At 41.3% G+C, this 24642-nt stretch overlaps 1 protein-coding gene across 3 annotated transcripts in view; it reads left to right on the top strand.

Annotated features, from left to right (window-relative positions):
- The first annotated feature begins 1820 nt into the window (after window positions 1–1820).
- The window catches only part of GRM3 (glutamate metabotropic receptor 3), a 112468-nt gene continuing 89646 nt past the window's right edge, over window positions 1821–24642 (top strand). Inside the window, exons 1-2 of one of the 3 annotated variants that reach the window (XM_075144238.1) lie at window positions 2488–2567; window positions 3279–3399. The gene's annotated coding sequence lies outside the window, so the exon portion shown is untranslated. Of the gene's footprint in view, window positions 2568–3044; window positions 3400–24642 lie in introns of those variants that run through there. The other 2 variants (XM_075144231.1, XM_075144225.1) reach the window with 2 other exon arrangements.

Below are 24642 nucleotides of genomic sequence, written 5' to 3'. Positions count from 1 at the left end.
AGCAGGCATGGAAAAAGAATGAACCATCAGCGCCAAGGATGCTTCTCGAAGCAAAGACACGAATGACCAGGTCACCTCCTTGCTTCTAAGTGGCCTGCTGCAAATCATACAATACGTCTCAGGAAATTCCACTTGGTGCCTGTGGTGACCAATTTCATACACAGTGGGTTTTATATCCTACCCAACCAAAAAGTTACTTTCATACTCACTTTGAGCCATGAGTGCTGTGTGCAAGGCAATGAAGAATCAGATCCTTCCTTCCACTAGTCTTTCCTGGCAATCAGCCTGCAAGACTGTGAAAAAAAAGTATTCCAGACCTGTTTGTCAAATTGTGTTATGGTTTTAAAAGACATGGGACTGATTTCCTATTCATTCCAGTTTACCCTGATGTTACTGCAATGTCCCATGTACATTTTAATCCAATTTACAGTAGGGTAAACCTGAGAGGAACTGGGCTCTTTCATTTTGCTCCCTGCTTAACTTTGAAGTCCTTAATGAAACAGTTTAACATGCACATCTTAGCAAACGTCCTTGGCTTCCAAGAAAAAACCTCTTATAAAATTAGCCAAGTAGCTCAAATGTAATGGGTAGATCACAAAAGTAAGCAGATGTTAAATAACTTAACATAAAATATTAAAAAGCAGAAACAGATTTTTTTGTTTTATTTCATTTTACTTTGGCTTAATTCCTTACCGGAACCACGGCTGCTGAAACAATAGTGGCCCCATGTGAGTTGCTGGATTGCAGCTCCTGACTGCAGTGCCTCTTTCTTTGCTTTACCCGAGCACTGATGGTACACAAGTGGGGAGCTGGGCTGGGGGAAAGCCCAAAGGTGGGGGGAAGCATTCAGGGAGACGTGGATGATGGCTTTCTCCCTGCTGAAGAGTCAGAGGTGAGAAATTCACAGTGTCCCAACCAGAGCTGTGATGGAAAGGGAGGTATTGGGATTTTACAGACACCCTCTCCATACTAGGCTCAACCAGCAGGAAGCAGCTGCTTGCTGTCCCCCGTAGCAGAGAATGAGCAGTGAAGCCACATGTAATACCAGCGGAGCCCCATGCAGCATGGCTTAAACTCACCCTCTCTGAAGTCAACGCATCCACCCTCGCTGACTGTTACAGCTCACTCATCTCATGGTTTTTAATTCTCTCTTTATGACCATGACCTTCTGTTAACACTCCAGGTGATGTAAACCTTTGGTTTTCAGACATATGTAACACAAAATGTAGCTTTCTTTTTCCTTTTGCATTCAGCTTTGCTGCACTCTGGAGTGAGCTTTCCCCAGTAACTATTTTTCTTCTGTCTTCCCGTATGGGAGAGTTAAAATACAGAGAGATAACATAGAGAACACAGATATTACATATAGCATGTATAGAATATATGTTTACCTATATACATCTGCATATAAACACATATATTTGTGTATTTTGTATCTATAGCTGTATATATACACGCACAAATACATTCTTTTTCTAGGAGATGTAGAGCAGAAGCAAATTTATCAAGCCAGCTGGAAGAGGGAAGGCAGGAGGACGGTGATACAACACCCTGAACCGCCTCAGCTCTCCCGCCGGCCCTCAGTCCCCCCTGCCCGCTCCCGGCTCTCCGAGGATGCGACAAGTCGCAGTGCCAGAGCGCAGCATCCTCGGAGGGGCGTCCGCCCCCCCCCGCCCCGTCCAATCAGGGCACTGGGGGAGGGATGTTCGGGGCAGGGATGAGGGGTTGCCAGGCGACAGCAGCGTCCCCGTCTCCCCCCCTTCCTCCGTGTCCTCCCCCCGGGACGGGCTGCGCTCCTGCCCGCGCTGCCGGCGCAGTTAAACAGCCGCGGGGAGCGCCGCGCCGCGCAGCCCCGCAGCGTGGGGACAGCGGCTCGCCTCCGTCCGAGGGCTCCCTGTCACAGCCCCGCTCCCGGCCGTGCCAAGAGCAATAGCCAGCTTCAAAGTTAGAACTAGAAAGGCAGTAAATGAATAAACGGTGGGAATAAGCCTCAGCCAGCCCCTCCGCGCAGCGCCGGCTGCAGAGCTATCGCACGCCCCGAGTGCTGGGAGAGGCAGTCTGCAAATGCCAGCCGGCTCTCACTCGTTGTCTTTGCAACTCTAGGTCGCCTCCTAATTTAAAGCTTTGCACCAATCCCCTTTGCCCGGAAAGGAAAGGAAATCTAGAAAGATGCCAGGCTGCAAAAAGGGACCCCAAAGACCAGTGCTAGTACCAGGCGCTGCCTGGCCAAGAAGAGCCAAAGTTGCTCAGAGGAACGGGAAGCGTGTGCTCCAGAGGAGAGGGAAAGGGAAGGGGATCATTGCTTGGTGATTGCAGTCTCTCCTTCTCGTTGCCCCCTTCTCCTCCTCCTCCCTCCCAGCCTTACCCCTGACCGCTTAGGAGGCCTTGATGAGTTTCCATCGGGATCTGATCCAAGGTGGGGGGGAGAAAGCGTGACTGTTCCCAAAGGAAGGAGCTCACACAAGTTTGGGGGGTGACACTCCCCGGTGGATGTTTAACGAGCACATCGGGAGGCCTGCAATGCCCGGGAGCAGCTGGAGACCCTCGCTGGGACCTATCTTCATTGCACGGTAAGGAGCTGGGCACTGGTATCCCGCGTCCTGGTCCCTGCATCCCACATCCTGGTCTCTGCATCCTACGTCTCAGATCCGTGCATCCCAGTCCTCACATCCCTGTATCCCACATCCCAGTCCTCTCATCCCAGTCCTCGCATCCTTCACCCTGCAGCCTTGATCCCTGCATCCCGGGTCCCTGCAACCCACACCCCCATCCTGCCCTCCCGACGAGATGCAGCCGCTGCCCGGGGGATTGCAGGTTGTGCAACCACGGAAAAAGTTTAGAATGGAGGTTTACAAAGGGGTTTGCTGACGGGAGTCAGGGGCCAGGAGAAGGTGGTGGTGGTGGAGGGGGGTGGCAAGGGCTTTCACACCTGCAGAGGGCAGGTAGGGTACAGGGGAATCCCTGTAGTCCACAGCTGGGGGGGAGGGGGGCGGGCAGAAAGGGGCTGTCTCGCCCAGGGCAAAGCAGCTGTGTCCAGGTGTTGTCCAGAGGTTCCTGCTCCCGCAGAAGCAGGCTTTGGGGGTGAAGGGAGGAGATCTTAAGCTTGCCGTCCTATACCTTTCCTTAAGCTGGATTGGAAAGTGCCAAGCCAGCAGCTGGGAGAGCCGTGCTGGGTACCAGCTCATCTCCCTGCATCTGCTGCTGGGAGAGAGGGGGAGAGAGGTGGGGAACGTTAAAGAAACTGGAAGTACTTTGCTCCTCCTGAGGTATCTCCCCTGCAGGGACCTGGCTCACTCCAACATCCTAAAATTGGAAGGCTTCAAAAAGAAAGGAGAAATTAGCAGGGATGATAGAGCCAATGTAAACTCTCCCTCATATATGCCTGTATATCTATCTGTCCATGTGAGTATGCATCCAGCTGTATAGGTATATGCATGTGCTTCTACAGTTGTTTGTGCCTATGTGTGTGCCTTGCCTATGTTCCTATGTCTCTGAGTGTGTATGTGTGTATACCTATGTTTGTGTTTTCTTGGATGCATATAGATGTATTATATGTATAGATTCATAGGAATGTGTTTTTATTCCTAGACAGTGTTTAACTCTGTGTAGACCGAAAGGTGTGTGGGTACGTGTCTTTCATCTGTGTGTGTGTCAGGCACACAAATCTGCTGAGATACACATGTGAGTGTGAGAAAGTGTATTTCTATGCTGGTATGTAGGTAGGATTTGAGGGGTGTGTTGGATTTTGGGGTCTTTCCCCCCACCAGGTTATCCTAGTGTCTCTGTGGATCATTTTAAGCATACATCCCTGCATTTCAGCAATCTTGAAAAAAACCAAGCAGTTTTTGAAAATCTAGACATCTTGCCGATACTGCATTGAACTAAGCTAAGGATTTGCTGGTAGTTCATGAGTTCTTTGGCTTTTTCTCAGTTTATGCCACCTGCTGAAGATGATTTTAGTTCATTTTTTAAATAATTAATTCAGCTTAAAAAAATCTCCATCAGAAGACTGTGAAACAGAACAGCCTGGGACACAGACTGGTGCCTATTTCAGCTTGCATAAGTATATGTCTCAGGTTGATTAAATATGCATGAAAACAATTTGAAAAGCACACAACCCACCTGATCAAATACATATTTTAGGAAAATTACTTTTTTCTTTTTCTTCAAATACACCTAAATCATTATGAATTCTTCTGCTGTTGTTTGTGTTGATAAATGCAAGTATTACAAGAAAATGTAACTTCCCCAGTTATATTGGGGAAGATTGCACATGAAGCTACTTCTATTCACACTTAGGGTTATAGAAAAATTGTACTTTTGTAGTGTTCACTCTTTGAGTGAAATCAGTAACAATCCATACAAATCCTTCTGAATAAACTGATTACTTGAAGAACAATGGAAGCTAATTTGTCTTCTGCTAGAAGAATTCATACTTTAATTTCTGTGGCTCTCCTGCTTGTTTTTTTTTAAAGAATGATGTTGTCCACTGCTACTGTCAATACTTCTGAAGTCCTGCATTATATATAAAACATAAAATGCACTTCAAAATAGAAAATCCACCAATTGCTTTACTGTTCTGCAACGTAAAAGCAAGCAAAACGGCATTGGTATCAAGTACATTAAAACAAGAATTTCGTCCAAGAGCTGAGATGTTTTTGTAATCGCTACTGATCTTTGTCTGGGTTACTTGTGCTGATGACCTACTTATAAGCTTCTACAAATAAAGTTTTTTAGGCAAATGTTGACACCTTGTCTAGGAGTAAGATTCTAATTTTATCATTGAAAGAGTGAATCTAAAGCAAGTTGCAGGGGTAAAGTATCTTTCTGGATTCACTTAATGTTTTTATACTTAATTAAATTGTGACGAAGTAAAGTACTAAATCAGACTGGAAAGCCAAAAGAAAAGAAATACGTTACAAATGGTATCATGGTATCATTCAGTTCAGTTTTATGCATTACATAAGTGGAGTTGAATTTGGAAATGAAGAAAGTGTAAGGAGATGTGCTGGCATTTAAAGAAAGAGCTATTTGGATGTTTTGTGCAAACACAACTCTCCCTTGGAGGTGTCCTACAGAACGTAAATTATTCTGAAGCTCGCAGAGTCCCATGTAGAATACTATAAGATCTGAATGACCTGGTTCTAATGTCACTTATTTTACCTTTGAGCCTAGTGGGCTAAACTCTCTATTGGTCTACAAGAATTCAGTAAGGTCACATGAAGTGCGTACCCACCAAGAGTCTGGTTTAGCAGTGTGATTTGAGAATCCAACCTAAAGCTTTTACAGGGTGTGAGATCCTGTCTATGTTGAACTTGCCAACAGTGTCCTGCAGAAGGGACTTCACTCTCTGTTCAGTTTTTGAAAGCTCTTTCCAAAGCCCCGTAAAACTTTTATCAGGATTTCTTCACCTTGTTTCTTCCAACTTGTTGTTCTATAGTTATTGATCTGTTAGTATGAATTTTTCCAGTTGATAAAATGCTAGGCGTACTATCACTCTCAGGATGCCACAGAACAACACAGAGATATTTGACACACTCCAGGATCAGACAGCGTTACTCTTTGTGTGTGAACACGTATAACTACAGCAAGCTACATAAGCTCTTGTGAAGAAGATCATGTAATATTGACTGGTTTTTTTTCTGCTGGTTGATATAAAACTGACAGCTCGTTTAAAGCTAAATCAAGAACTTAGTCCAGGTGAGAGAGTTAAAGAGAAGATTGTCTTCTTGCTCTCTACCAGTGTGGAGAATAAGGTTGTGCTTTAATCCCTGGGTGAGTTGTATTTGCAATAGAGGGGTATCCACAGCCAAAGAGAAGGGGTGACCAGAATGGATGATCAGCCACCCTGCCCCTGCACCCAGCGCTGAATGTCCAGAGCACAGCTGTGGTGGACCTGGCTCCAAAGGTGGCAGGGAAGGAGCTTAGTCTTCAGGTGGTACCATCTTCCTAAATCTCTGCCTGTGACTGTTCCTGGCTATGAACTTAATAAGGCCAACTTTCACTGTGATAATCTAGCCCTAAACTGGCAGAAAAATCTGGGACACGTTTCATCTTATGAAAATACAGATTGGCATGAAAATCATGAGTTTATTTTAGTAGTAGGAGTAAAATGACAAAAAAATAGGAATTTCTCCTGGGCACAATGATGTCTGGGAACAGCCTCAGTGCAATTGTCAGATATTTCCACTGAGACAAAAACACTGTTCATTGTTAGAAGTGTTTTAACTATTACATATTAGTGCATTTGGTTCTTTTTTCAGGTAAGCTCAGAATCCAGTGTGTGACCTAAATGAATTTGCTGGCTTATCTATTGTCTTATGAGGTTTTCGAACATTTTATTTCAAAGATGTTCAGTTTTTCAAAAATACTGCAAGAAATATACTGTCTTGTTTCTAGCTGTCTTTCCAAAGCAATGCAGCAAATTTTCATAGGGGGTAAATTGCTCTGAACCTATTAAAGTAAAAAAGAAGAGAATTTACTAGAGCTATAGCAAATTACACCAAAAAAAGGCTGTAGAACTATACTGCTTTTATCTCACATTGGTTCTCTCAAATATAAAATGTTGTAGTTGGAACTATTATCATGCTATTGTTCATAGCTATGCTGAGATTATGGGAGCATTTATGTAGTTAGCAATTGCACTGCTTATATAGGAACATATGGGCTCCTCATATAAATCAATAAGTTGTCTCAAAAACCTAAGTAGCAGTGTAGAAGCTTTTCCAAACCTTCCAAGTTTGCGCATGCAAAGGCATGGTCTTAACTCCAATTACTGAGGCAGTCTTTCTTCAGAGCTTTTTAAAGTCTATCAAGCGGCTTGACCTTGATAGTACTGATGACCTTGACCTTGAAAGTCCTTTCCCCAGTACATCCAAAGGTATACAGGATGATGACCAAGTATATAAACTATGTCAAATATACATCAAGCAAGGTGTGGACAGAGGGAATAGTTGATGAACATTTCATGGATGAAATGGGAACTCAGAGCAGACTTTTGGTGGATGCTGTGAAACCTTGAGATTCTCCATTAGAAAACTGAATAGAGAAGAAAAAATGTTGTGAAGACAAAAAATGGTTGAGGAAAATAGATTTGTAGGAGACAAAATGGGAAAAATAAAGATAAGAAAATAGCTTGATAGGAAAGGAAAGGAAGAGCAGTAAAAACATTCAGATGAGTATTCAAGCTGGAATAAAAGTAAATGGAATGGTAAGTCAGTTGTGGGATGAAGAGATTGTAAAGTAGATGAAGGTGGTGAAGAAGACACTCTCATTAAAGAGATTAGAAATTATCCGGTGAGCCAACTAGCAGGGCAAAAATATTGCATATGTTATGGAAGTGGTAACTGCAAAATTTAGCCAGGCAGAGGATTGCATTCAGACGTACTGACTAAGGAAGGGAACAGCATCACAGATGTAGGAAAGGGTGAGCTAGTAGAGAAAATGTCATAGAGCTGATTTTTTCCATGGTAATTTGAAATAATAAGAAAGATAAAGAAGCTAGGTGGAGAGGTGGAATGTAAAAGAATTTTAAAGTCTATGGTGACCAAGAAGTCTTACCAGGTATCAGCACACAGTGAGCACTATTGACAAATTAAGCATATCCTTGAGAAAAGGAGGGAGGGGAAACTTGTAGTCATGCGTGGGCTTCAGGTAAAATCCAGAGACAGTGCAGTAAAAGCAAAGGAGGCAGAAGCAGATTGATGGGGTCTCGTAGGAAGTCAATGGAGACACTGTCAGATTCCAGAGGAAAACCAAGCAAGTGCACACAAAGGAGAATGAAGTCAAAAGCTCAGTGGGTGACCACAAAGTCAGCAAATTCATAGGTCAGAACTGTATTAGAGAATTAGTGTGTTAAAAGGAAGGTATTAGTGGGAAGAAGGACAAATATTTTAGCTTAGAGTACCCCTTAAGGTACAGGGCATCTGAGAGGAGGGGTGCTGAGAAGGGGAGGCAGAGTATGCAGGTGAGAAGAAACAGGGTTGCTCTTGAGAAAATGAGGGGTGTTTGAGGAGATGACAAAGGGAAGAATAAAATAGGGAAGGAAAATGAAAGGGTTGGGACTGAGGTGAAATGAGAGGAAAAGCACTGACAAAGGCTGGAAGCAGGGACTGCCAAAAAAAGAAATAAAAGAGGAGCAGAGGGGTGGGTGGTACGGGGGAGTCACCTCCCACGGGCACAGAGGAGGCAGGGCCTGGGCTAGCCAGGAGGAAGGAGCTGAAGGAAACCTGAAAACTGTGAAAAACCTTTGCCCAGAAGATGACATGCTGGTGGAAAACAGAGCAAAAAGAAAATGTGCAGGATGTAGTGACTGACTGCACCCTCATCTATCCAGTAAGACTTGTACATCAGCTCCCATTCCCATGGAAAGCTCCACTAACGAGTCCACGTTCAAATCAGGGACAATTTTTGTGTTACCTAAATGCTGCATTTGGAGAGGTTAATGTCCCAACAGCTGATCCTGCTGCATAAACTGCATAATCTAGGGCTCTGCAAAGCCTCAGCCTCTCTGCTTTGTGGTGGCTGGCCCTCAAAAGCACATGTTATTAGGCTGGCTGAGATATTACCTTGCAGTCTGTGAAGGAGGATGCTGCAGGCAATTTACTGAGTCTGAGATTTGGCAGTGCTGGGACTCTTCCTTGGAATTAGCCCTGCAAAGAGGCTGGCTGAGATAAGCGGCCAACAAGGGGCTGCCTGACTGCATGGTGCGACTCTGTAAACCTCTTCCAGCACAACTAGTGTGTCAGATGCCAAATCTAGCACTTAGGGACATCGGTGGTTTGCAACAGTCATTGAATACTGTGTGGTCAAACCAATGACCATTACACTGACCTATGAAGTATAGGATAGGACACCATTTGAAAAGGGTTTGAAAATCTTACAAAATATTGTTTCATCCCTAAATTGCTAAAATTTATCCCTAAATTTATTCATAAAATTTTTCATCCCTAAAAATCCCTAAATATTGTTTCATCAGTGGTGTAGCTCCCTGCTCCAGTGACATGTAACAGCAGGGCTGAGATGGTGCAGGAGCTGTCAGGCCACCCCAGTCCTCTGCTATGGGAATAAAGGGATTGTCAGGCAACCCCAGTCCTCTGCTAAGGGAATAAAGGGGTCCTGCGGGTTAGATACACTCCTCCTCCCTGGTGAGGAATGGAGCCCTATGGAAAGCTAGTCTGTTCTCTGAGAGGTTCCTAGACCATTCTTGACCTTGCTGACCTTGGCTATCTGATGTAGGGTACGCATTGCAGTTCTTGACCATTTTGATGTGCAGCTCACAGCATCAGGCTGGTTTTCTTTTTTATATAATGTAGCTGTGATTAGGGCTCCTTAGATCCCATACTGGCTCCATGCCTTGTATGTGCCATGCCTTCCTGATGGGAGACTTGAGTGAACACTTCTACAGGTATGTTTAAAGGAGGTCTTTGGCTGAGCTGTTTTTTGATCCAGTACTTACTGCCTAGCTGTTTCTGTATTATTTTATAATTATTATGTATTTATATTGCTATTATTAATTTCATTCACAGTGGTTGCATCATCCAGTGAAGAAATTATTAGGAAAACATGAGAAGACATTGTTCTGCTAGGGTTTGAAAATATTACATTATATTTGTGACACTTAAGAGAAATTGGCTGCCCTGCTGTTAGAATCACACAGCCAAAGAGATTTGATAAAAATCAAGAAGTAATTTCTGGAGATGTTTCCAGAACTCGGAGGATTTTTTTTTCCTCACTTATATGTATTTTCATGGGAAGACAGATAAACAGACAAAAGGATGGATGCAAAGAGAAAGAAAAAGATATTGTGCAGTAGGACATGTAGGGTTCAGTTCTGAAGTGTTAACATAGTTTGATTTCTTGGATCAGCTCACATGGCTAAGAAATGACAAAAATTATCCTTATCTGTAAGAACATTTAAAAATTTATATTCTATGCAAAAATATAATTGGTTTTGCCATGACAAGGAAGTTTTCAAAAAGCCCCCTAATAATTTTTAGTGAGATTATGTATTTATTTGAGCATTGAGTGTCACCAGTTGAGTATATGGACAGAGACTTTCTGGCTTTTTATCATAGATTTTTAATGGCATTTTTACTAATGTTCAGTCAGTCAGGAAGACATCTTCACTGTATGTCAACTGACACCTAATTTGGTTCCATTGTAAAAGATTCCAGATGTTTCAGTATACAACAGATGAAAGATCTTGATTTTACCTTCTAACAGATGTATTTTGCCAGTATTTAACTCTTTTCTTTGTAAAAAGCAGGGGGAAAAACACCCATATGGGACATCAGTGCAGTAATATTGGAACAAACTTTAGCAAAATTGTCTGTAAAGGATATCATACGATGCTGGTCTGTGCAGCACATTATTTGCATAGACAGTAATAAGGGTCTGCTTTTCCTCATTATGAAATATTTGTCCACAAATGGTATCGCAGAATGACATTTTACTAGAAAATTTACAAAATTTATAGAAATCTTCTTAGCATTTTTTTCCAAATGCTATAGCAAGACACTAAAGTACACTTGTCAAATCTACCTTGCAACTGTTTTCAGTGTATTCCCTTGGGCTCTCTTAATTGTGTTTGCTCATTTTCTTCCTTGCAACCATCAGGGCTTCAGAAAATCCCTGACAATAACAGACAATGAGATCAACAGACAGTGCATTTTCTTAAAAAGGTGCAAGCCCATCCTACATGGGACTGATGCACTAGGTTGAGTTATCAGGCTAGTTTTTGCTCTCAAAAGCTGAGAAAAGGGTAGCAATTGTCTGTATGGGAATGGTAGATCAACACTGAAGTCTGTTTCAGTCAACTCTCAAACCATCCAGCACATGCTTCTTTATTTTACCATTATTACAGGATAGATTTACCTTGAAAAGGGACATTTTCTTCATAACCAACAAATAAGCTGTCTGCCTCAGGGTCTTGAAAGCAGAATAAAAACAACTGCTGTTCTAGCAAAAGCAACATGCAGTCCATGCCCTTTTTCATCCATTCACTTGTCAATGTGACTGTCAATAAGGATGTATTTACATATGGCTAATCCCACAGTCGATTCATTAAGATGATTTTATGAGTGAAAAGGGAAGATGACCTAATGGGATAGCTCCAGGAATACAAATAAAGTGAGAGAACTTTCAGAGAATAATAATTTTGCTTTCTGAAGTGGACTTTAAATCTCCAAGAAGAGAATAGCTCTGCTTAAAACAACCTTTTCTTCTTCACTCAGAAGTGATCTCCGATTAATTGTGCAGTTTAGCTGAACTTTGCTTTCCTTGGTATCCTAGGAGAAAAGCTCTGACAGACTGGGAATTTTAACTTGTTTGTAATGTAAACTCAGTATACTGGTGGTGCTTTTTAACACTCCAGAAACTGTTTGGGAGGAAAAAAGAAATACATAAAAAAGCTTTGATCCTCTAAGCAAACAAAGAGGGGAGAAGGAGGTTAAAAGAAGCAACACTTGTGAAAGGCAGAGAAGGAAAATGGGGGAAAGGTGTCTTTATTTTAACAGTTTCAGGGACTATTTGAAAGACTATTGGAAATATGAGGCACTTCAACAGCACTAGAGCCTCTGATGAATAGGGAAAGATTGATTTCTTTTTATTGTTTCATTGACATTTTTGAGATTTCTAAGGACTATGAATTTCTCAATGATATCAGTCGATTTGACCAAGATTTTTCCCAGAAGCAAATATCCAGGACAAAGCTTAGAGATCAACACTAATACCTTGAGTATCAAGCTCAGATAAACATATTCCTAGTGGCATTATTCAGTATGAAGAAAGGAAGAAGAACCTAGTCTGGAAGAAAAGGTAGCTCCTGGGAGCTGGGGGATGACTTGAAGCCCAGGTTTCTTGGCCAAAGGCTGAAATGTAAATTAAAGCATCCAGTTGTAGCAGGGAGTGGTATGACCCAGCAATGTCCTGTTGTCTGCTTATCTGTGGGAGATGTTCCCGCTCCCTAAAATGTCACTGATCTAGGTATTTTGGCCAGTAGGTAAGAAGGTGGAGTCAAGTCTCCACATACTCCTTTCAATCTGCCTGTCTATTCCGCATTCACCAGTTTTAAGGAAGGAAGCAGACAAATAGCTCCATTTAGACCTAGATACCTTAAATCAATGTCCAGGGAGCGCCTGCAGAGAATAATAGGGTTTCTTAGTCCCTGTGATTTCCTGGCGAGGGCACAAGGTCCCAATTAGAACTTATCCTGAAAGGGTGCAGTATCCATTAGGGTAGAAATGGACAGAAAGAGGCCTTTTTTATGTAAGCTTCTTCATTTTCAAAGATTGTACACAACGTTCCATTTTCCTGATCACAGCATTTACAGTTCCATAGATAATGAAACCAGTAAGAACTTCATCTGATCCATCTCCCTCTCCAAAGACAGCATAAACTATCTCTAAGTCTTTATTAACCAGTATTTGTTGAATGATTCCCTTAAAATCTGCAACGAGAGAGATTTCACAGCTTCCTGCAATAGCTCATGCCTGTGCTTTACTGTTCTTATGGACAGAAGGTCTCCAAAAGTTTAACTAAATCCCATGTTTTGCAACCAAGCCTATCACTCTTGTCCTCTCTGCTATGTAAATTGGAAGCAATTTAGTACTTTCTTTTCCATTCCAGCCTTTTATATAGCGAAGGGATTAGATTTTGGCTTTTTAACTTTCATTTATGTAAAGTTCCCCTCAGTCATCTCCTCTTGACTCAATGAAATAACTGCTTTTCTTTTAGCCATGTGCTTTTTTTAGAATCTTCTTATTCTTGCTGTTTTCCTTTGGACCTTCTCCAGTTGCCCATTTGGACCCGTACCCAAAAGATGAGTACAGCTGATGAATGGCTTGACTTCACTTGTCTTGAATACAACATTCCTCAAAGAAAACCTTTGTGCCTTTTCTTTGTTCTATGCTCCAAGCCTCACTCCAGACAGCATTTTACCTAAAGAGCCCTCAGGAGCCTCTCAGGACCATAATGGTGTCCTTGTCCTGTCACCTTCCAATTTGCTTCTGGCCATTTCTAGTTCGCAATCACATACAATTCCAACCAAACAATTGTCAGCCCTCACATCCACCTTCACATTTCAGAAGAAAGTTTCTTAGGTATTTTGAACAACCTGTTGCTTTGTCTTTGCCAGAGGGAGCTATATGGGCGATGGCTTCTGTTGTTTCAATCATTCCTAAACAGAGGGATGCTTAATTGCTGCATTGTCCAGCATGAATCAGGTGTAGCATGAAACATGTTTAGCACATTTAGCATGAAGTGACCATCATGACCACTAACGTCAGCTAGCAGCCTGATTGTCCACAAGTCAGAGAAAAGCTCCCTGGGAGCGTTTGTAGAAGGGAAGCCTCCAGGTCAACACCAAGAGTAAAATACACCAGTGAATATTGCAGACCTGAGTGATGGATACATATGTGGGATTGGTATTTGTCTGGGTATTCTAGCTATAGGCCCATGAAAAGGCAGAAACTGCTCAGGCTTTCAGGATCATAACTACGGAGCAATGCGTTAGGAAGTCTCGGATGAGAAGTTTGACTTTGCTGCTGGCAAACCCACACAGAGTTCATCTACATTAAGCCTGATGAATGTGGCATTAGGCAGGAATCCAGAACTTCATGCCCCCTAGGCACACTTTCTGCCTTTCTTGTTTAATTTCTCTTCTTTTATTAAGACTCAAACTTTTCCCTGGCAAGCCTAGAACATATCCCAAACTGGCTAGGACACAGATAACATCAGAGGGGTCCTGATGGAGCTGCCACAGGTACTTGCCTGAAAGGCTCCTTAGAGAACCCTTTGCAGCTGTTAGGTTCATGCGTACGAGAGTAGCAATTACTACCAAAAACCAGAAAACCTCAGAAAGAAAGAAAAAAATAAAAAGCATTCACTCAAGAATCTGCAGCAATTCATGGAGCACCTTACCATTGCAACAAAAAAAAGTTCCGTCTGGCCTTCAAACTAACTAACATGATATTTTAATATATCTCAGCAAATTAAAACACATCCAGTCCACCTCATTAGTTCCTGATCACTAACTTCCAAGCCTAGAATTCCCACTGAACAGGTAAGCACCTGCTCTGAAGATTTAACTGCCCTGACTCTACCAGAGTACAAGCCACCATGACACATGAGAGTAGTTCCTTTCCTCCACCTTCTGTCGAACTTGGTCACGCTGGGACTGCTAAATAAACACTACTTAGGTGCACTAAGTGAGAGGGAAGGTTGGTGTCCATGTGAGAGAGAACTTTTCTACAGTCTGTGATACAAAGACACAGGGAGTCACATTCAGGAAACCAGTGGGATGCAGCTTGGTGCTCTTTCCCTCCACTGGTAATACATGGGTTCAGAGTTTAGCAATCCCAAATACTCAATTGATATGTTTTCTCTTGAACCTAGGTCATGCTAAGTAAGATAAGTACCTAAGATAGACTGTCTGATCACGGTCAGCAGAGCCTAGCATTGTAATGCCACTTATTGGATGGTCAGCATTGTGTTCCTAAGGCCTTAAAAAAAGGCTTCCATGTAAAAAGTCTTCTGTATTTAATCAACAGGGGTCATCTCAGCCCTATATTAGAGTGCTGCAAGTTCTTTGCAACACTTTGTTTAAAGCACCAAGTCATAGGCGCTCTAGCATGTCCCACTTTTCTCCATTCCCATTTATAACACAGTTTCCATGCCAATGATTACAATGTAATACTAATATGAGTAGTTTCAAAAACAAAAGCACATTTGGAATCATCCGTGTTTATCTTTAGAGAGTAAGAGCTGCAAAAATGAATGGATCGAGGGGGATTAAACACTAGGCTAATTGTTCATTAGGCAACCTAAGGCCGATTAAGTGTGCTCACCCATTTAATATTTTTTCTATTTGTTTCCATTATTATCCCTGCCAAAATTCTTTTGCATGTATTAGTTCACCTATGTTTATTTATTAATAAAGGAATTCACTTGAAATGCAGGTCTTGAATCCTATAGTCCTTTCTCAAGCAAAACTTCCATGACAGCAGTAGCAGAAGGACTTCAAGATGTGACTGGAACATTCTGTACTGCTCTTTTCCTAAAATAAAACTGAAACTTTTTAAATGAGATTAATGTGAATGCATTCTCTACCTGTATTGATTCCAGATACTCTCCATGTTTAATTAAGACATACTATTCTGCAAAATTATGCATAGTTCTATGTAATGTCCTATGAAAGTGGTCCTGATTGTACCTGACCCAAAAGAATTGTTCTAAAATTGATTGCTGATTGCTGACTAATATTATGTATTAATTTTTACATTATTTTGATGTGTAATTGACTATCTGCTTGCCACATAAGTAGAGGACAAAGAGTTATTGATAGCTAACTTGATCATCATGTCTTCCAAGTTCCAGAGAGCAATATTTTTTTCAGATCAGCTACACTTTAGTATTGCCAGATTCTGGCTCCCAAAATAACCCTTGGAGGAAAGTAGACTCACCATAAAATTATTCACATAGATATTACCACAAATATGGGAAGATGAGCAACAGGCCAGGTAGCAGTTCAACAGAAATGAATCTAAGGCTACGGAAGGTCAGAAGCAGAGCAGATACCCTGGTATCCTATTGTTGTGAAAAAGAGAAATTTCCTACTGGGATTAATAAAAAGGAATATTGTCTGCAAGATGTGGAATGTAAACATTATTCTCTACTCAGCACTAGTAGGGACACATTTGGGGTATTGTGCCCAGTTTTGAGCATCATATTTTAAGAAGAAATATAAATCACTGAGACAGATTTCAGAGAATAGCAAAAAGAAGAATTAGAGGTGTGAAAAAACAGATTTATCACAGGTGAGTAACAGGCTTAAATAGTCACACAGAAGACTAGACCTCAGGAAAAGCTTTTAATGGTAAGGAGAATGAAGCAGCAGAATAAACTGCTGGGAAGTCTAGGAAGCTCCTATCACCAGATCCTGATTTGGGTAATAGCAAAGGAAGATCAAGAAGATCTTTCAGGGTCCCTTCCAACCCTTCCTATTCTTCTCTAGGAGACCCGAACATCATTCAGGGTTCCTAGCCCAGGATCTTACAACATAGCACTCCATATTGCAAACATCTAGCTCCCTAGGAGGCAACCTAGACATCTGTCAGCAAAGCAGATCTTTCACTGCTCCCTTTGTGGGGTGAAGCAGACGCAGCAAGAGCAGAGAGCAACATGCTGCTCTTGGGGAAGAGGGGAAAAAATGGAAAAATTTCAGGAGCAAACAAGGTTTTTCTGCGAGAGAAGTAAGTTCTGCCATGCAGAGGTAGATCATGCATGTATGCAGGGAGAGAACGCATGATAAGTCTGCTTAATTCACACAGACTCGTTATGGGTGTCTGTTCAGTCCCTGCTCTACTGTAGGAGCAGCAGCATGCTGCATTGTCTTCAGTATAGGTGGCAATGTAGTCTGTCATGTAAAGACCATTAGCAGTCCCACTTCTTACTGTTAGGGACTGTGCAGAAGTGTACGTGTCTACAAAATCCAACACTAAATGAGCTCTAATATTAAGACAACAGAGAAACAAAAAAGGAAGGAGCAACACGACTTGCACTGTTAACTTTCAAGTCTACTCTGCATGTTCATACCCTCACGTGTAGGCAATATGTTATATAAGGTTCTAAAGTAAGGTATGGTTTTTGAATATTTGCATAAGGAAATGAATGCAGTAAATCTATTGATGTCGTCAATGCAGAACTACTGTAACTCTAATGCTTTCTGCACTGCAGTGATGATTATGAAACTAGTAGGTATTTTATGTTATTAACTCAAGGCATCATCTTTAATAAATACTCATAAAACACATTGGCAAAAGCATGAACTGCAGAAACATAAGTAAGTAATTTGTGGTATGTTCCCTATCACAGACAAATTGTTAATACTGTTACCCAGTAATTATTTAATCAAAAGTATACTTAAAGAAAATCTGAAATAACTGAGAGATTTCAGTTGTTAGAAATAAGGGCCCTATCTTCATGTTAATTACTGAAGCAGGGCTAAAGTATATTTTAATAAAAGTGTGAGACAGTACTGAAATTCAAATAGATCCTTGGAGGTTTTATGGCTCATACAAATGCAAAGAAATTCAGAAAGATTTTTCAAAATTAATAATTCTTTCTTAAAGAAAGATAAAGAATTATATGTCATCTTCTAAAAGGACATTATGTTTTGTCATGAGTTTGTGAAAAAATGTATTATTCATATCATTGATAAAAAAGATATTTAGCCTAAATTACACTCTTTCCTTTCTACCCTGAAATTTTTCTTCCATTCAAAACCTACTCTATCTTTCATCATTCAAGGCCCCTCTGCATTGGGGGCCTGGAGAATACTGAAATATTCCTTTTATCCATCCTAAATCAGGTGAACAATAAAAAGCTATTGATTTGTCATACAGTATAAATAGTTCACGAATATATAAAAAATTAATTCAGGATTCAGTGGGTTAAATCCTAGACTGTGATAAATTAGCAACAAAGTCAACGGAGCTGCTCCATGTTACACCAACTGGCAATGCTGTTCAATTTGTCAGGTGTACTGCACCTCAATCATTTAATAGCTTCAAGAAATCAATAAGATCTGCAGTTTCAGGTTTTCAAATATCAGCCTGCTTGCATCCTATAGGCTTACTCAAGAAGTAGAGAGGACTTTGCAGCAAAATCCTTGCATTACAATAAAGTGTTACCTTCAGGCATGCTCACTAGCCTGTCTGATTGAGACTGGATATTGCACTCTGACTCTGAGCTTGGTTGTCACCAGTGAGAAGCTGCTGAGGAGCTGATGGCATGAGAACACGAGTCATGAACATGTTATCCCAATCCCCCAACTAGAGTAAATCAGTGTAACTGCACTGTTACGAGCTCCAAGGACAGAAACAGCTTGTAAATATGGGAAATGTGGGGGTTCTGCAACATATATAAGGCTGGAAGAGACAACAGAAGACCATTTGGTCTATCTCCTGCTCCAAAGCAGAGTCAGGATTATTGTGTCATTTCTGATAAAATTTTGGTTATTTTTTTCTTGGAAACTTGTGATGGTGGAGACTCCACAGCTTTCCCAGGCAGCATGTCCCAGTGCAACATTACCTTTATGATCAAAACATTTTCCTTAGTATATAGCCTAAACATTTATTTTTGCAGTTGAGTTCATTTCTGCTTTACCTAATGGCTACAGCCAAAGTTCTCCTTTCATCCTAATTAATTTCTTACCTTCTGAACTTGCTGCAGCTTTGCTTACAATCTGATCTGGTCACATCTGTGATGAACTTGAGACTGCTGGTGTGACCTGGAAAACTGTGAGTCTCAGGCCAGTCTGTCTATGATTTCTCTAGTCTTCTGAAAGTGGCCCACTTCTCAGTCTCAGACAGCTTCCAGTCTGGTGAACTGGCCATTATTGCCACTGGAAAGACTCAAAGTAATGCTTGTGGAACAACTAGAGTCCTAAGATTGGGGTTTTTTTCTTTGTCACCTATTACAGGGACATTCTGTTGTGGTTTTTAACATAAGAAATAGAAACCAAGACATGTTTTAGACTGTTTGTGCAATTAGTGTGGTGTGTTCCAAAGGAAAACATTTCTTTCTGGTGTTTGGCACAATCTCATCAGTGGGATAATGTTTCCTTTCTAAGTTGTAGCACCAAATAATCTTATGCTCCTTAGTGAGATGACAAACTTCAGGCCGTGCATTAAGTGTTTTTCAAATGGCACTGAGTTCTTGTTGCATGATGGTTCCAACTAATGATCAGCATGATTCATTGTCATCTCTTATGCTCATTAAAGAAAATATTTAGATTCTATTAGAGTAAAGGAATAATATTGATTTGAAAAGAAAATGGAGTGTAAGTAAAGGAAAGAGCTATTGCTGGTGAAAAGGGGTTGATGAGAAAGGTATTGAGAATGGCAGAAATGTCTATTTTTCTCGGATAATTTTTTCGCTATCAATGGACTATTCTGCTAGGATCAATAAAACCTCCCAGACTGACTCAGATGGTTTAAGAGTCACTGTGCTTCCTAAGTTGATTATTGAAAAGAAAACAAATCAGTTCAAAACCTTTCCTGAGTAAACAGTTACTGGTAACCCTTCATCCTCCCTGTTCATTGTTCTGCACTAGGGCTTGGTCTTCTCTAGCAAAGTTACTTGGAGGCAGCAGCCTTGACTAAACCTGGTGGATATTTCTTCACCAAGGAGATTCACTACAGTATTTTCCTGGCCTGTGCTCAGCCTCCACTTTGTGCCAGGGCCACTTCACTTCCCTTCTGCTAAGAGGGAGGGAAGGACCTTTGCACTACCTGGTGGCAAGTGATATGTGCAGACTTTTCCATGCCCGTTGTCTTCATTGCTGACTGTCAGCCATGCTCTAGGGCCTGAAGCTCTTCTTCTGTTTGTCTAATCCTCCTATTTCACTGCAGAACACAGGCACGCAGCTTAATGACATCCTTCAGATGCTTCCAAGCCACTTTCCTTCCTGAAATTTTCTAAGAGCCTCCAGACTATTGACAGATCGTCTACCAAGTTCCTTTCTGTCTCCTGCATCCTCAGGAGCCGGTCCTCTCTAGCTTCTAACATCCATGCTGACTTTTTCAGAATGCCAGCAGAGAACAATACCTGAAATTATAAAACAGGCTTATTTTCTCAGCTCAGACACATTAATCTGGAACAAAACCACAATGTGCTGGAGGACCTTTGGGCCTGTAGAGAGTAAAATATGATCTGGATCTGTGCCTGGCACGTAGGCAGTTGTCTCCTCACTCTTGCCCACAAGCCTCCTACTGCCTGTAGTGCTGGGAATCTTGTGCCCTGAGCCCTTGGGGTCATGTGTGACTCCAGCCAGACCAAGTGTGTGGAGAGCAACTGTAAAGGCTCAGTTCATTGCACGACTATGCTAACTGTTTTGCCTTTAGATCTGAACTTCATATCATTTAGTCTCCCTGTGAACTCCTTGCAATTAACCAAGTACTTTCATTTCATCTCAGACACTTCAGACCTACATCACACAAAAATTTTTTCTAAGAAAGTAAGTAATTCTTTCCACTTCAGACCAAATACATGTATTTCTATTGAAACCTTCTGCTTGTGATTAATCCCAACAGTGAAGGTAATATTTAATTTGCCTCACATCCCTCATAAAGACCCAAACTGCATTGACTCCCACTCAGATGTCTGGAAGAACAAGCAGTCTCTCTCCACTTCCCCTTCTGAGAGATAATCTCCCTTTCACCAGGTCAGAAAGAGCTTGTGGACTTTGTGGGGGGAAAAGGGGGAGTCTCTGTAGCAATCTGTTGCACTTTTCACCATTTCTGTGACTATCCAAGAAGCGGGACTTCTTTTGGTCATTCCACTCCACAACCTCATTCTTTGTTCAAATCAAGGAAAAGAAGCATCTGAGGATGGGATTGATCTCACATAAAGACATAGCATGAAGACAGAGACAGCCACAATGTGGAGGTCTACATCTTTAGAAAATGGTATTTCATGATAAAAAGAAAAATAACATTTCTAAGGAGTGATTCAGCTGACCTATTTTAGACATCTACTATAGGAAGAGAGGAATCATGTCCAAAAAATGTTTTATTTTTTCTATAAACTGACCATAAAGGGACTTTTGACTAACCAGATGACATGTAGGAACAGGTGTCTGTTTGGTTAAAAGAATCGCACCTAAATGTCTAGGGTAGGACTCCAGGAGACCAGGCTCACTTTTATCTGTGTTTCTTGCATGATTTAAATTTTAGTCATAATTTTAGTCAGAGCCTGCTCTGTGACTGACCTTGAACAAAATGCCATGTCAGCCAGAGACGAAAACCTGGTGCTGCTGTTTTTTCTCTGGTCTTTGCCAGATTGTCCTCCCTCATTTATTTCCACAAGAGTCTGCTCTGCATCTCTTCCAAAAAGGAAATCTCTCTGCAGCAAAAGATCCTCAGTAGGAGGAAGGCAAAATGTGTCTGAAACCCTAAGATACCACCTTTATTATTTGGAGATAAGTTTATCTTGCAAAGGGAATTTTCTCTCCCAGAATCCAGAGTTTGCCTTTCCTCTGAGATTTAACTTGTTTACCACATGCAAAAGCAACAACTTACTTATGCTGATGGGGATTTTTTTGCCATCTGAAACTTTTAGAGATGCAAAATTTTTTAAAACCTTGTCATCAAAGGACGTTACCAAAAGGATCGCTGTGTATGCATTGTTACACCTATGCTTCCCTAAGCGAACACTGATGACCTCTGTCAAAGATTGACACACATGGGCTACAGAGGCCTTTGCTTTAACCTAATCCAAAGGTTTTTAAATTCCTTGTGCTAAGCTGTTGGACTTGAAGCGGGAATTAATCCAGGGAAGTCCTTTTGCTTGCTTTATATGAGAGATCAAGCTGGAAGGTCATTATAACCCCTATGCCTTTAAAGTCAGTAGATCTGTGAATTAGCTATTCATAATCTTCAGGAATGCCAAATTAAAATCGTGCTAAAGTGAAGAAAAAAATAATTATTAGAAAACCTAGCAAACATTCAAGCCTAGGCTCACTTTTCATCTTGATGTTGTTGATTTGAAAGATTTGCATTTCAGACTTTTCTGAAAATATTAAGTTATTCTTCCAATAATCTTAGTGTCAACACTCTGGTCTAATATTAAAGTATTCAAATATACAAACTCTTCTCAGTTTACATACCATGCATACGTGATAACTTTCATCTTGGTTATAATAAGGCCTGAACCAACAATTTCCTAAGCCAAAAATCTAAGATTCTTAAACTAAAACACTGCTTCCTGTTCATAAAGCTGAACTAGGCTCAGAGCTTCTGTGGTTTGAGTGTGGAGGAGGTTACACTGCACAAATTAAAACAAACACACTTCCTTCCAAGTGATGCTGTCAGAAAGTGACTTCTGTTAGACTCAAGGTTTTCGTGTAGAGGCGTTTGCAGTTTCATAAATACCTGCTCTTCCTCCTTGAGTCAAGAGTTCCTGAGACCTCGGGTCCCCTGATTTCTTTTTTGAACACAGATTCCCTGACAGGTTCACCAGAGTTTAGTTTAGTTTAAATTCAGTGACTGGTGGGTTGAGTTCTTTCTTTTCTTTCTTTAGCCTTTGCTGTCTTCTCTGTCAAAAGCTGTCATGCATTTGAAGCTCTCTGATAAAAAGCTAGACTTTGCCCCTTCTGCATAAAACAGCATGAATCTGAGTCTTATAGCCTCCAGGAGTGGATTCTCATGATTTCCCTCATGTACTCCTTTCTCCTCCTCCTAGCTACCTTTTATTCCTCCTCCCCTGCTGCACTTTGCAGTGTCTCTTATTCTGAGGTTGGCTCAATTAGAGCTAGAGGAAGTCTTTCCTGAGGCTGCCAAAGCTTCCTGGAGATTCCCGTGTACCGTAATCTTGCAAAGATTTCCCTACCCACTTGATTTTCTCCTCTCTAAGTAAGTCAGCTGACTTTAAGGCCCCAAAGACAGGACTACTAACAGAATCAGGACAAGGCCATTATAACATCCATCAACTGTTAGATGGGTCTTCACCGCAGCCAGAAATAGAATCACTTCCCTGGTATGATTTGGGTTAATATGGTTTATTCCTTTACATATTCAAATTGTTCTACTTATTAGTTCAATATGGTCCTTCTGACTTTGAGTGGCATAACCAGGTAATAGCAACAATTACAAGTACATTCCCCTGCTGAACCTCAAGAGGATGCACCATCTGCATCGTTCAGTCCTTGCAGCCTGGGCTGTATTTATGCTTTGGGGCTCAGGGATTTGGGGAAATTTTTCCTCTTTTCACCATTTTATGTCCTGTCCTTGTATCAAGGGTCTATAATCCCCCCCTCCCCCCACCCTTCCATCAGTATCTGTTAAGGTGGCAGAGGACTAGTTACAATACTGGTAGCCACTGGACCTGCACTGGGACTGCACACAGCCCTGCCCTGCTAGTACTGGTCCCCAGCACTGACCTTCCAGGGTGATGCTGTTGCACTGGTGGTTTTGATGATTTGGTTTTCCTTCTCTGGGACTGCATTACGAAAATTGGAATTTAGTATTAGCATATTCCTGCTGTGTTTAGGAATGTCCATTTTTGCTAATGTCTTTACAGCTGAAAATGTCACTCCAGCATGAAATTGAAGAATCTCCACTGATTATCACTGAATAACTTTTGAGTTACAGCACCATAAACATCAAGGAAGCAGCATATCTTTTTGCAGCATTTGAATTCACAAATCCACCAGCACTAACATTCTTGTGGTCCTAGATGTAGCTAAATAGACTAAGGGGGCTGTTTCATAGATAAACCTTTGTTTATGTCTCATCAGGCTGTGTATTTACTGCTTAAATAAGTCAAAAAATACTTACAGGACAAGGAAACAACTCTCCTTATGACTCACATATTACTAGGTCCAAACTGTTCTTAAACTGCTCCAGTCCAGAGTTAACATATTTTTAAAATAAATCCCAACTGTCAATGGATGACTAGAGGTACAGAACTCATGTCTAAAAATTATTCAGTTCTAATGTCATGTCACGTTAAGAAAAATGTGTGATATTAGGCTAGACATTTCATAATACTGGACATCTGTCTTTGACAAATAAATACGTCATATTCAAGCAGAACATCCCTAAGAGAATATTAAGGATGTTACTGATCTTTTTAAAAAGAGAAGAGCATAATGAATGGAAAGGGTTAAGGCCATGTTTTCCACAAATACAGATGAACAAGCAGCTAAAGATTATTAAGATGACATCAAAGACTGTAATTTCATAGTTTCATCCGTAGCTTGTATGTATCATACATCTGAGCTCTGCGATTTCAATGTCCCCCTCCATGATTTACTCAAAGATGTGGATTTTGCCTAATTGTTCCCGCAGATCATGGGTTTTATCTGGCCAATTAACATTCTTTTTCCTGGATGATTTTTTGGTTTGGCTTGGTTCGGTTCTAAGAATTGAGAAATGCCGCAGATATTAAGCAGAGCAGACAACCTTTGATCTCCAACCCACCTGCTAATTCTCCATTGGATATTCAACATAAATTCCTTGCACAGACCTGCCACAGAAAGGAACAGCAGCTCAACGTGCAGCAAGTGAGGAATACAGACAACGCCGAGGAGAAAGCTAGCTGTTGTTCACTGCTGACAGGCTATTTTTAGCTCACAGACTGTTATTCCACTGAGTAAACTCAAGTCAGGTAAAAGAAAATGCACTTTGCAGGCTCATCTGCATAGAGCACTGGATCAATCGGAATTCTCAATACCTTTAATGCGCTCATATTTTTAACACTTGGCTGGCGATGTTGTGTCTGGCTGATTGTTGTGGCAAATCCAGCAGAACTTCTTCTATAGAGCAGTCATCCTGTTGTATAATAAAATACCCCCAAAATTTACATTGTGCTAAAATAGGTGCCATGATCATCTAAAAACAGCTGGCTAGCAACTTGCAGAGGCAAAGGTTACGTTTATATTGTTGCAATGAAAATGATAATCAGCACTTTCCCCTCCCTAACTGCGTCTTGCTGACCCCCAGCTTCTTTCCACTGTCATCAAGGGTGATGATAAGATTTCAGGTCTCCCATTTCTCAGAGCAAAGGGCCATGACTCACACACCAGCTTGGAGATTTAGGCCACAGTCTAAATCTCCAATTCCCAGTGATCAATTTAGCAAGTCT

The sequence above is a fragment of the Calonectris borealis genome, chromosome 1 (assembly GCF_964195595.1).
Source record: "Calonectris borealis chromosome 1, bCalBor7.hap1.2, whole genome shotgun sequence".
Classification (NCBI taxonomy): domain Eukaryota; kingdom Metazoa; phylum Chordata; class Aves; order Procellariiformes; family Procellariidae; genus Calonectris; species Calonectris borealis.
The sequence above is the reverse complement of the archived record's forward strand: the minus strand, read 5'-3'. Positions and strand labels throughout refer to the sequence as shown.